The sequence below is a fragment of the Balearica regulorum genome, chromosome 1, assembly GCF_011004875.1.
Source record: "Balearica regulorum gibbericeps isolate bBalReg1 chromosome 1, bBalReg1.pri, whole genome shotgun sequence".
NCBI classification, from domain to species: domain Eukaryota; kingdom Metazoa; phylum Chordata; class Aves; order Gruiformes; family Gruidae; genus Balearica; species Balearica regulorum.
This window is the reverse complement of record NC_046184.1, coordinates 188,899,610-188,911,138: the sequence shown is the minus strand read 5'-3', so window position 1 is coordinate 188,911,138 and position 11,529 is coordinate 188,899,610.

The following is an 11,529-nucleotide window of genomic DNA, read 5'->3' as shown; positions in this document are numbered from 1 at the left end:
ACAGCACTCCAGGTATGGCCTCACTAGCGCTGAGCAGAGGGAAGGATCACCTCCCTTGACCTGCTGGCAATGCTTTGTCTGATGCAACCCACGATTCCAGTCACCTTCTTTGCCATCAGGGCATATTGTTGGCTAATGGTCAACTTGGTGTCCACCAGGACCCCCAGGTGCTTCTCTGCCAAGCTGCTTTCCAGCTGGGTGTCCCTCAGTATATGCTGGTGCCTGGGATTGTTGCTCCCCAGGTGAAGGACTTTGCATTTTGCACTTCCCTTTGTTGAACTTTGTGAGGATCCAGTCAGCCCATTTCTCCAGACATTTCTCCATTGATTTTAAAGCCTCAGTCCCACATCTGCTAATGCTGGTAGGATTTCCCCCATTCACATCAAAGAGGCCATGGGTAAGTTTTTAGTTTCTTAATCAAACATTTCAGAAACTAGTTATCTATGCACTCCTACAAAGAGTAAATCTGGTCCTTGTTCTAATGAATCAGAGTAGCTTTTGATCGCCAGTTTCCCCATTATCCTCAAATCAGCAATGAGCAACACGACAAACCCCATTAGAATTAATGTAAAGAGTCCCTGCTGGTTTCCATCAATGGAAGCTTGACCAGGACCCCTCTGGGTAGTATGGCAACTGGTTAGCCTGAACAAAAAATATTTGTTACATTTTCTTAGATGAATTAGAAATTATTTTTCATTTCATGTAAGAGGATATTTAGTCGAATTTTTAAGCAATCTTTTCCTCTACTCTCTGAGCAAAATGAAGGTGCCTGCTGCTCTCATATGTTTACCAGATTTAAGTTACTCACCTCTCCAAAGTCCATTAAGAAATGATATATTTTTATTTATTATTTTGCCAGACAGCAAGAATGCAAGCTTTCCTGTGCTACTCCATCAATTACTTCATGGCTAGAGTGGAAAGGTTGCTGCATTCAGGGGCCAAAGGGTGATTTACTCCATGCAGTTAGTACAGCTAACAGAATCCTTGGCTTATTTAGCAGAAAGGCAGGTATCTGCTAACGTAGAGGCAACAATTTTTGAAAAACTGTCTGGGAAGAAATGACTCACATTTTGGGCAACCCCCAAAAATGTTATTTAAAGTGAAGGACACTTCAATTTGAAGAATGTAGCCAGTGTGTTCTAACAGTGGCAGTGACTTCGGTAGCAGTTTTGGGAAGTATTAGGTTTCCTGATCACTTTGGGAGATGTGGAAAGTGGATCTTCAGTGAATGTACTGATATGATCTCAAATAGCTCAGCCAGAATCTCAGATAGTTTCTGTGAACAACAGCATCACTTCATTCCAGAGAGGGGACCACCATCCAGACCTTCCATGCTATCTTAGGGGCAACACATCTGGAACTGGAACACTTCTCTCTCCTTCATCCAAACTCCTCCTCCAAGAGTTTCTACTGGATAGCTGTCTTAAGGTAAATTAAATTAATCCCTTACAGGTTGCCGCAAAGCACTTCTGGTTGTGCTGTGTAGGCTGGGCCACACAGAAAACAGTAGTAACTCCCTACTTCTGAGCTTCCTCGCCCTGGATGTTTCGAACTGTGAAAACTGCTTTTCAGCAAAAAAGCCTCCCCAAGAAGATGCTCAATGGAGGGAGCAGAATGTTACCATTCAGACCTGGAATGAAGGACTATACAGCATGGCTAAAGGTGTCAGAATGAAGACTCAGGTACATATTTCTTATCATGTTGGTAGTTTTTCTTCAGTTGACTAATTGCACAATCACAGTGCAATTAATATTAAAAAGAATAAATTGTCTAAATAAGATTCATCTGTTTACACTATTATTTAAGTGTTCTGTAGTTTGAAAAGCTAATTTTGTGGATACAGACATGTTAATTCAGAAGTTTCCTAATTTGGTACCTTTTTGTGATTAACAACACTGCTATACTTGTCTGCTGGCACATTAGATTACTGACCATGTGCTGAAATACCCTTAAGTAACCAATCAATGAACTACCAGGGCACTGCCATATATGCATCAATACGAATGCTATAGCCTTCAGCTTCCTTCTCCCATGAATATGTCTTATTGGTTCAATCACTACAGCACTTTTTTTTTCCAGGAACTATCAGAAACTGAAATAAAAGTCTGTGCAGCTACAAGCAGGAAGGTTGAGCAAAACTTCTTTCACTGGCATGACTGACCCATGGAACTGCATACATTCTCAAAAGATAATAAACACAAAGATGAAAGAAGAGATTACAAACTGCAATATTTTTCTTATTAGCACAGTAAGAAACCCACTGATGAGAACAGACCTCAAAAGCTGCATGAACAATGAGGAATGAAAACCAGCATTTAAATACAGTATTGGAAAAATATGGGAATGAAGTCACTTCAGGGCAAAGATCATTAATAGCGAAATCAAGGACAATTTTCACATAGATTTTTTTCCAAGATGGCAGCTGCTCTTAGGAGCTGATCCAAAGCCTACTGAATTCAATGGAAAGATTTAACTTCAATGGACTTGGGATCATTTTAGCTTTTGGCTGAGAGAGTCGCATTACTCCAAGTTAAAAGAGAGAAGACTTGGCAAACGATAACTGAGGCTACAGCACATTTAGGGTCAAAAGACCTCAACTGCTGGACCAATTCATCCCCGGTGTGATTCCACCATACCCAGAGGATTTGCAGAGTTGGTTTTGTACTGACTGATGATGCCATTTGTGATTTCCAAGGAGTTCAGTGTGCAAGTTAGGGTAGAATTTGACCCAGTGGATGCGACTGTACTGTAAAGTTTAGTTAATTTAAATACAATAGTCCTATTGGTTTAAATAACTGCAGAAGTTTTTCTTAGCACATTAAAAGGCTATATTTTATGACTATAACCTCACAGCTATGAAATATAGCTCTCCAATGATATAACTATGAGATATAACTTTCTTCCCAACAGCTGCTGGTGGGAATTTCACTGTTTCTGAAATAAATGTTATATGCATACATACCATACATGGAGACAAAGAGAGAGCAATAGGAAATACAATGAGCTGACTCGAGATGTGTTATTTATTTGCACACATTATTAATGATCTCATAGCTCAGAAGTGGTGGAGGGAACCTGAGCCACTTGTGAATTATGAAAGGTCATCAATAACTCATAGCAATATATGACACATCTATTCAGGTCATCCAGACTTACTCCATGCTTGGATCTGTTTATCTAACACCAGTTTTAGTTTAGTCTGTACTGTGTGTTGATTTCATAGTACATCATGTAGCAATGAGACTTCTTGGCTACCCTCCCATGTAAGATGACTAAGTTTGAAGTATAAGAGAACCTGAAACAAATTTTCAGAGTATCAATTGATTGAACTGAACCATGCATATCTACTTCCAATGACATGTGATCATTAAGTAACTTAGATATAAAAATATCAGATTGGGGGTGTGCACGTGCATCTGTAAAAACACACATTTCATACAGATGAAACTCAAAACTTTTCCTTATGCTTGTTTCTTTCCCTAAGAAACTGAAAGAGCAAACATGAACAGAGATTACTTTGATAGTAATATCACAAGACACTCAAGTACTACAGAGATGAACATAGTATAAGAATGAAATGAATTACAATCCAGTTTTTCACTGTCTTAAAAGAAAGTTAAAAGACACATTTTGCTCTCAGTCACGTATCTGAAACTGAATAATTAGGTATAATCCATATATAGACAAGGGTATAATTTACCTCTGCTGTTCTTAAAAATTGTACAGGCTACAGTTATACATGTTTTAATTATAGCTACTTTGAGACGGATCTCAGACTATAAACCATATTTGAAAATGTGATTCTGAAAAAATATGAGTTTAAATGGGTTTTGTCCAAGGAATCTTAATAAACTGGTTAGAAAATATTAAACTCCTCTGCTAGTTCCTCTAATCCTGTTGGTAGTACTCACTATATCAAACTGGCCAGGCAGTGCCCATTATTGACTGCCAAAAGTTCATGGCAATACCCTGAGGCAGAGCTCATTTCTTCCAGCCCCAAGTGCCCATATGTTTATTACTTCTTGAACTAATGGAAACTCAGTGTGGGAAATACATGGCACGTGGCACACCGTAGGGAGCTGTGATGAACACACATTTTAAGCAGTGCTACATACTTATAAGGTGCCTGATGCTAGCACTGTCATCACTACTCACACGTGCAAATTCTCAACACAGATCAGTATCCAACAGCTATATGGCAAGACAAGATGCATTTTAGTGACCTACAGATGTACTTTTTGGGATGGCTGCAAACAGTTAGGCCTTCGGACAAGCACCCCACCTGGCTCTATATCAGCCCAAATGCTACATAAACTGTTTTGTAGTGTTCTTACATCAACTTGGCAAGAAAAAAAAAGTCTCCAGACCAAAATCCTCTAAGCACTTCTCACATCACATGTGCTATGTAAGAAAGACAGACAGAGACTGAAGTCATTTATCTGCACAGTTGTTCTCCCATCTGACAAGAAACCTCAAGCCAAACGGTCTTTGATATCAAAGAAAAACTAATTCCACGCACGCAATTCTGGGTCTTTTCAAGTACTTTAATCAAACTCTCATGGTAAGTCATTTCACATTTTATATATGAAATAGAACATTTTGTTTATAAACCAGAACACGACACAAACATCGCTTTCGTCAAGGCAGGAGAACAGCTCTCAGGCAAGCGGCAACACAAAGCAAACCTTTCTCAATGCTGCTGGGCACTACCACCTCACAAGAGAAAGTGAGTGTTACCTATTCACTGCCAGAAGAGGGAAGAAAGCACGGTGCTATCTTTTGTTGGCAAAACCTTCCCTCAACTTAATGGCAAATGTGCCCATCTAGAAGTAGTATCATGACACCCTGCAATTAGTTTTAGTGTTTTCTCCCTCATTTTTCCATCTTTCCTTTTAGAAAGTGTCTCGCTTTTTTCCCTTCTTTCACCTCAAAATTACCTTAAAACAACTGAGCATCAGGTTATTGTCAAACTTCTTTCTTTTCTTTTTTTTTTTTTTCTTTCCCCAAACAGGACAGATAACTTTCTCAAAGTTAAAATAAAACCATTGGTTGTAACATAACAACTTCATTCCCTCCCATTGAGCAGGCTGTCCTTCGAGAAGTCATAAGGAGACTCCTGGACCTGTGCTCAGTTGAGATGTCATTGTGAATCCTTGATCTCCGCTGAAGCTTGCCAGCGTAACAGAATGGCAGTGCTGAGGACCTCTGCATAGCAATGTCACAGGGCAGCTGCAGCACCGTGGTGGGTTGGGCTGTGGAAAAGTGTTTGACTCCTGACCAACTGGTTGAGTAACCAACACATGTGTCTTGGCCAGTCGAACTGTGTTCATGTATCCCTTGTCCCTACAAAGGTCTTGGTGTCTTTTGGCCCACTAGCAAGCTAGACAAAGTTGTTGAAAGATGTGGGTAGGAGAAGAGAGAGTAGAAAGGACATAAGGATGTTGTGATAGAGGACTGAGCAGTCTCTTTGTTGAGTCGGATGCTAACACTGTTCTCTACAGAGACAGAGAAATTACTTCTGACTCATATCTGACATATAGACATTGTTAGCTATGGCAAAAGGTGAGAGCCATGGCTGTCTCTTTGTAGAAGATGGATGTTTCCAGCCAGTGACATCCTTCCCAAAAGGACAAAATTGTTAAACAATTAGGCTGCAGTCAGAAGAGTAATCTCTACCTGATTGGAGAAAAAAAAAATATGTTGACTATAAGTAAGTAGAAACCATCTGAAACTGAGGTAAGTGGCAAAACATAATGGATGATCCCCACCACAAATACCCAGAGCTGCAACCCAGAAAGCCCAAAGCTGCACAGTTTTGCAACTGAACAGAACCACCAGATTTAAAGCCAGAAGGGCATGGTTAGGATGGCTGAGGTGCTGCCAGAATGTACTTCCACACCTGATGTGTTCCAGAAAGCATTAAGCATAGGGTGGAAAAAGGGCATATCTGCTCTTTCGACAGGCTGCCCACTTGTCCTAAGCATTAAAGCCAGCTCAGAAAACCAGGCTATATGCAAGCTGCCTCCTACCTTGTGAGAGGATGATCTTCTGGGACCAAGGGGAGATCATTTACAGAGCTCTAGAGAAGCTCACATTTCAGCTACCAGCATTGCTCCTGGGCTGGGGATAAATGGAGACTTGAAATCTACGGTTCTTCTCACAAGACTCCAACTTTTCAGAGCCAGCTGTAAAAACTGTAAGTAAAAAAAAAAAAGCGGGGGGGGGGGGGGGGGCAAAGAACCTATTGTTTTACAGTTAGCACTTCTTCCAGTTATTGCATGAGCACACTGAAGTCAGATCAAATCCTAGGAACCTGATTCTGACATCACCACATTAAATATATTACTCTATCTCTGTCAATTTAAATCAAATCACTGCTGATTTATTCTACTATTAGATCAGAGTTAGGCCAATGAACTGTTCAATATGACTGCAGAAGTCAGGTGCTCTAGGCACAGTGTTGATGGGTCCTATGCACATACTTGAACACAACAAAACAGAATACACCAGAGTCTGACTAACGTGATTCTGGCATGAGACCAGGATCTAAGCCTTGTTTTTCTCATCCATACATCACCACCACATTTTTCAAGTGCCACTGTCATTAATTTAAGATACAGAGCAATCCATCATTTAAAGCCATTATGTAAACAATTTTGGGTCAAAAAGATGACCTTTTATATAACTAGGTCTGAAAAGAACACTTTCCCGATGTGGCAAAGGGAACTAAGCAGAGGAATGCAACACACTATCAACAAGTAACTCTATGAGCTTCATCACTAATTAACTCTGATTTTCACTGGATTTATGCTTCATGGTTGATTGAACCTTCAAACAAATCACAACAATGAATTCATCCTCATATCACCTACAGCCCCACCACGATAACCTCGGTTCCCTCATTCCTCCTCACTGCAGGACTCCTCAGTCCTCTATCACAACATCCTTATGTCCTTTCTACTCTCTCTTCTCCTACCCACATCTTTCAACAACTTTGTCTAGCTTGCTAGTGGGCCAAAAGACACCAAGACCTTTGTAGGGACAAGGGATACATGAACACAGTTCGACTGGCCAAGACACATGTGTTGGTTACTCAACCAGTTGGTCAGGAGTCAAACACTTTTCCACAGCCCAACCCACCATGGTGCTGCAGCTGCCCTGTGACAAATTCTGCCTCACACCTCTTTTGGAAGGAGAAGACAGAGTGTAGGGGAGGTCAGATAAATGTGGATCCTTATGCTCTTTCACCATACACCTCACAAACCTTTTGCAGAAACTTTGTATATTGGAGACTTAATCCTCTGTTAAAGGTTGATGAAATCAACTGATGAATTGAAATATTAACAGTGAGGGAAAGGACTGACACACCCACCCACAATGTGACTACATAACATCATCTCCTTACTCTAAGAATTACTGTTGATACTGTTGACACAAGCACAGAGAGAGATGTAGTTTTACTAGAAACTACAAACTTGCTCACACAATTTCAAACACTTTCTGGTGTGTAATTTTCATGGAACTGCTCAAAACAGTAAGTTAATGCACCATTCAAGCTGATAAAGAAAATCTGGGAGTTGCAGAGATAGTTAAGTTAGTATTACTCCCCTCCACTGACTAAATCACCTTGGCTAACAGAACGAGACTTTCTTTAGCTGGTCTTCACTTATCAAATCTAAAAATAAAAACGATCAGGGCAACGGAATACCTACGGTCTCTTTGAAGCCTCTTGCAGTGTTTAGAGGAAGAAAAATGTACATTCAGCACACAGATGCAAGATCTTCTGTTAACAATAAAGCTACGATGCTTTTGCAAGTCCTGATGTCAATAATTACCCTTCAACTCCAGAAAGGCTGTTCAGTGCTCAGGCTTTTGCTGCTGTCGTGAACAATTGCTCGTTCCCTGTTCAAGCCATAGGCACTGTGACTGTTCCCAACCACTTTGAATTCTAGTCAATATTTTTGACATCCAATTTTTTTTTTTTTCATTTAATTTATTTAGGCATTTGTAACAGATGAGGGAATGACAACAGCTGATAAAGACAACAGCAGAAAGGAACTCCAACTGAATAACTTAATTCACAATCCTACTTAAAAATCAGGCTCTTCTGATTATCACCTTCCTCTCCTTCAGTTTCAGCATGATTTTTAGCAACCACACTTCTCACAAACTCCTAGACTCAGCAAATAATACTTTAAAGTTAAAATACTAAAAAATGGAAGTAACAATGTTTTAAACATAGTCTACTTCCGCCATCCTCAAGACGGCTGCTGCTAAAATGTGGATGGTGTGGAAGCAGAGAGGAAAATGGAACAACCAATTATTTTTCATGTGTAAATCAGTAAGATTCGATAGAAGCACTGTATATAATTAGAAAATAAGCATTCCAAAGGTGTACGGCATTTGTTCCTGTTCATGGTACTTCATGATAGTGAAGGTTTGGAAATACTCACCAGTTCTTTTCATCCCAGCAGGCACTAAGGCTGTTAGTCAACATGCCAGGATGCTTTATCACCACTGGGAGCTAGGGCCAGTCTATCTGTACCGTTACTTGAAGATGGAGAGTTGTCCTCTGGTAATTAATACATTTCCACCTCTGTCTAATTAAAGAGATCCAGTGCATTCATTCTCATTAAAATAGAAATGTGGAGCTTTGCAATTTCTCCAGTTTGGGGCTGTAAAAGAACTTCAAACATCAGAATAATTTTCTAAAAGTAATGAGTTCCCTCATTCTAGTGGGTGCTACAGCCCTGGTAATAAAGCATCTTTGCTAAAAACTGCCGTCTGCAGACTGATTCATTCTGGTGGCATGAGAGAGAGATTCAGACTGGGAGTGCTCTGCAGGGACTCTGTGACAGTCTTTCATCAGCTGCATATTCTTGACTTATAAAAACAAAAACAAAGGCATATTGTGAAGATCATGGAGCCTCATTGCTGGGCTACAGTGTTTTAGCTGAAGGTTTCAGACTCACATACAACAGCGTGTTTGAGAAAAGGGTGCCGTATAAACTTAAAATCAAGTGTGAGATTTCTGTCTCCATTGCTGTCTGTACAAATCAACGAAATCTCAATTATTGTCCCTCGAGGCATCTCGAGAATTTTGCTTTTCTCTTAACAGACCCACTCCACTCCTTTGAAGTGGCAAGCAGAGACAGTGGCTTGCCTCTCTAGGGTAACATGCATAATGAATGTGTTCACATACAACTGCCTCCTTTCTTGGCATATCTGCATGATACTTGCACCAGATTCTCGTCCAGATCATACCAGTATAAATCTTGAATAATTTAGACAGGAATCATTATCTTCTTTCAGCTGAGAAGAATAAGTGACCAACAGGCTCCAACAGGAGACTGGCCTAAGTAAAGTCTGCAGGACTTTATTGTAAAGACACCCAAGAGAAACATCTTCCAAAGGCAATGCCAGGCCACTGAGCTCCTAACTTACATGACCTTGCTAGGCTCTCCAAATTAGTCACAACTGGGGAAGAGACAGAAGCTTGGGCTATGTCCCACCTTCCCTTTGCTTTGCACCCTCTGACACTGCTGAGCCTCCTGGGAGGGAGTTTTTCTGCTCCTTCGAGTGTGGGAACCACAGGCATTTCTGGCACTGGCATGCAACACTTTCAATATACTCTCCCCTCTACTCACACCCACATTAAGCATAAAAGACAGTGTTTTCCATCAACACTTATCAAAGTGCCAGTACTCTGAGAAGAAAAACTAAGGGGGGGAGGGGAATTCAGCTGAAGAAAATGAAACCACTGCCGTCAGTCCATTGAAAACTCTCCTAAAAGCTTTTTTCTTCCATATTCCCTACCAGAGTGCCAAACAAACAGTAATTAAAATATATATTATGCTCAAAGCCACAGATTATTCTTCCCGCTGGATTTCTTGAGTGGTTCTCCTGTCTTCTTGCATCAGTGTTTCAGACTGTGAGCTCTCTGAGACATGACTTTCATTATCTCTGGGTCATTAGCAGCTCATAACTCAATGTCAGATAATACTGATAAAGAGAGACAAAGGGCAGACCCTTTTCAAATTGTGGAGCCAAATGTATTGCACTGCATTGTGTAAAGTCAAAATTGTATGCATTAGTTACCAAGCAATGACAAAGCTGGACACTTGGCTGGTTAAGAAAAGTAGATGGCACTTCACATTGCGTTCAGCAGTGAGATTCACACAGCTGCTCAAAGGCATTCATTGAAGGCCAGGTTGAGTCAAAGATGAGTCTGCAGGGATCTTGGTCGCTAGAACATAATCCAAGACCCAGATTGGTCTAGGCACAGTTGTAGCTTCAGAAAAACCATCTAAAAATACCCCTGAAAACCCCAAGCTTTGCACTCCACAGTGACCAATAGGAACCACAAGCCACAGCAATGTGTCTGCACTTCTGCCTGCTTCTGCACCAAATGCAGGAGGTGCCTCCAGCTACCCAGCACTTGCAGTGTGCCCCGTGGGATCTGCCGAAGTTGCCTAGAAAGGCAGGCCTAGGGTCACTCTTTTAATAATCTCAGTATTTTATAGTGAAAATATACTTTTTTTAAAAAATAAATATCCTAGTGACTACACATTCACTTGGGAAGCCGAGGACCAGGCTCCATTCTCACGTCAATCTGAAGTCCACTCATTTCTCCCCTCTCTTCCTGCCATCAAATTGGTCTCCAAGAGCTATTCTCCCCCATCAGCATATACAAAACAAAACCAGCAAAAGCTTCATCCAGAACAGAATAATATATGACTTTGTAACCTAGCAGACAGGCTCTCATGACTATTTGTTTTTTAACCCAGGGTCTCTTTGAACAAAAAATTATGAGCAGTCTTTGGAGCACAGACCAGCCCTGGGGTGCACCGCACCAGCTGAACACCCTGACCCCGAGTAGCCTGAGTCATCAACCCTCTTGATTTTCATTCCAGCCATATGAATCCCACATTATTTGCAACACCGTAACACCACTTCAGTAGGAAGGGTTGGAAGAGCCCTCCCACACAATCTTATTTTCAAGGGCATGATTCAATGTACTCCCCAGTTCAGTAGTAAATGTGATTCTGAACACACTCAGGCTGATGAGAGTGGTGTACCCAGCTTTTCTGCTCCTTAGCCATAGCATCCAACTCACAGAATAATATGTAAAGGCATCGAGGCTGGTGGTTGGGTTTGGGTTTGTTTTTTTTTTTAAAATGAGGCGAGGACTGCTGATGGTGAGCACGCTCCTGTCTCATGTTTGCTGTGCATGGAGCATGCATCTGTAATCACACCCCTCAGGTAACCATGAGAAATAGTTTGGAACATGGTGCAACCAAACACTACATGGTTCTATCAGCATCCAGAGGCTTTCTGGGACCAAAAAGGAGATGATCAGATGAGAAACCTGCTGAGTGAGTTTGGGGAATCACAGATTTAGTTCACTTAAAACCTACCGAGATGCCAACAACCTTATTACGAATCTGGCACCATGTGTTTCTCTTGTATTCACAAGAACGGTTGTCCTCTTCCAGGGCACCAGGACTTACCAACAAACCCCACACAATC